Here is a 2,643-nt window from a genome sequence, read left to right on the forward strand (position 1 = left end):
ACACAAGAGATAACTTTGAGGGTTTGGGCACTAACAACTGAGGGTACTGAAGAAAGTTTCCTGGACTCGTGCTTAATCTGGATCTTAAAGAAATCCAAGAAAAACCTAATGCATTTTTTAGCTCCATCAATCAATCAAAATTTATTAAGGGCTTACTAAGTTCCAGGTAACCAGCTAAGTTTAGAGAATACAAAAAAGAAGTAAAAATACTCCCCATATTCAAACAAGCAAACATTTTAATGAAGGTGACAATAAACATACAGATTGGTATATATACAATAAATACTGAATAGAAGGAAGGAAGCCTAAGAGGGGAAACAACTAGATTCTTAGCAGACCAGAAAATACCTCCTTCAGAAGGCAAAGATTAGGAGGGAGAATATTTGAGGAATGGAGATAGCTGGTGCAAAGGAACACTAAGAGCATCATAGGGTCCAGGGCAAGGTAGGCAATAGTACCATTTTATTATCATCTGATCAGTCTGATTATAGGGTATTATGTTCAGGTCTGAAAACAACATTTTGGGACAGTTGTGGCAAAATGGTCTAGTGGAGAACAGCTGGAATGGTGAAGGTTTTCAAATGTGTACCACACAAAAATTTGTTGCAGGAACTAGGGCTGTTTAGTTTGAGGAAGAATAAATTTATGGGGATGTGGTTACTATCCTCAAGTATTTGAAAAGCCATCATGTAGAAGAGGGATTATATTTGATCTGTTTGGCTCCAAAAAGTAGAACTAGAAGCAATGAATGGAAATTACAATCAAGCAAATTTAGACTTGATATAAAGGACTATTTCTTAGTACTTTGAACTACACCAAAGTAGAATGGGCTTTTTGGAAGGTCATGTGTGCTATGTTACTTGTCATGATGCCCCAGACTCTTATGCTCCCCCGTCGTGGGCATTGGCAAGTGGACCACTTTCTCTGTGAAATGCCAGTATTGACTGGCATGGCCTGTGTGGACGCTATCTTCTTGTCTGCCTTAGATTCATGACTCCATTCCCCAATGTACTTCTTTTTGGCCAACCTCTCCTTCCTTGACATGTGCTTCACAACAGGCTCCATCCCACAGATACTCTACAATCTCTGGGGTCCAGATAAAAGCATCACCTACCTAGGTGGTGCCATTCAACTCTACTTTCTCCTGGCACTGGGTGGAGTACAATGCGTCCTTTTGGCTGTTATGTCCTTTGACCGCTATGCTGCTGTAAACCATTGCGCTACACTGTCATTATACACCCAAGACTTTGTGAACAATTGCCCTCAGTGGCATGGTTGAATGGCTTTGGCAATGCACTTATCACGGTGCCCCAGACTCTTATGCTCCCCTGTTGTGGGCATTGGCTAGTAGACCTCTTTCTCTGTGAAATGCCAGCACTGATTGGCATGGCCTGTGTGAACACTATGGACCTTGAGGCTTGGCATTTGCATTGGCTATTTTTATTATCCTAGCTCCCCTTATTCTCATCCTCATCTCCTACGGAAATATTGCTTGGAAAGTGCTGAGGATCAAGTCAGCTGCTGGACAAAGAAAGGCTTTTAATACCTGCAGCTCCCTTCTTATTGTGGTATCACTCTTCTATGGGACTATTATCTACATGTACCTCCAGCCAGCCAACACTTACTCCCAGGACCAAGGCAAATTCCTTACCCTTTTCTATACCATTGTCACACCCAGTGTCAATCCACTCGTATATACACTGAGGAACAAGGATGTGAAAGAAGCTGTGAAGAAAGTTCTAGGAGAGGGTTATGGGACTGACACAGGCTAATCAGGTTTAGGGATGATCCAAGTCCAAACTTTAATTCTATCTCCAGAAATAATAATATGAAAGAAAGTTCAAGAAAGAATGGATTAAATAAATCTGTACAGAAAATTACAGTGGCCCAGAACTCTAGAAGGTTTTCCTTGCCTCCTTTCACTGGTTCTGAGATAGCTGACCATCCCAGAGAAAGCACTAGGATTTATCAATGTCTGTGGGTCACCACATTCTTCTGCTCTTTGTATACATTTTTTCAGACATATTCTGAAGGAATGTATACTTAAGGCACTTGTGGGAGGTTCGGGAAGAGGAATAGGAATGTAGAGAACTAAAATCAACATTTTTATCCATCTCAAAGATACATGCTGAAATCCCCTTTTTTATTCTCATCCTTCCAGAGCTTATCCCATCTCCTATGCTGCCACTCCAAACAAGGTGACATATGATCCCTGAGCATGTCCAGCTTGGGGGCAGAAGGAGTAATGAGATGACCTCTAGGTAACCCTTGCTAATTGACCTTTGGTGTTTGAAATGTCTCTCAGGTCTCTCCACACTTAAAATAACAATAGCAAACTACTTCATTGGATTGTTGCAAAGATGACTTGATTAAACAGAATGTAGCAAACTGTATGAAGCTCCAAGTAGAACAAAAAGTGCTCTTTCAGTATTTTACAAACTGTTCTTCATGGGCTGGATATATTTCCATTATGCCAAGCCATAGAGTTATGATCCGAGGTTAAGAAGTGTATAGGTGGAGCTTCCAGCGAAAAGGAAGTTTCTACAACTTCACTTGGGAGTATTGATATAAGCAGGATGTACCTTGAGCTCAGCACACGCTGCTGTTCTCCACAACCCTCTGGAAAGTATGAGGGAATCCCAA

At 41.2% G+C, this 2,643-nt stretch overlaps 1 pseudogene; it reads left to right on the top strand.

Annotated features, from left to right (window-relative positions):
- Positions 1-868: 868 nt before the first annotated feature.
- LOC114053536 lies at positions 869-1,772 on the top strand (annotated as a pseudogene).
- The last annotated feature ends 871 nt before the right edge of the window (positions 1,773-2,643 follow it).

This window comes from Vombatus ursinus, unplaced genomic scaffold (genome assembly GCF_900497805.2).
Source record: "Vombatus ursinus unplaced genomic scaffold, bare-nosed wombat genome assembly UNPS02014811.1, whole genome shotgun sequence".
Lineage (NCBI taxonomy): Eukaryota > Metazoa > Chordata > Mammalia > Diprotodontia > Vombatidae > Vombatus > Vombatus ursinus.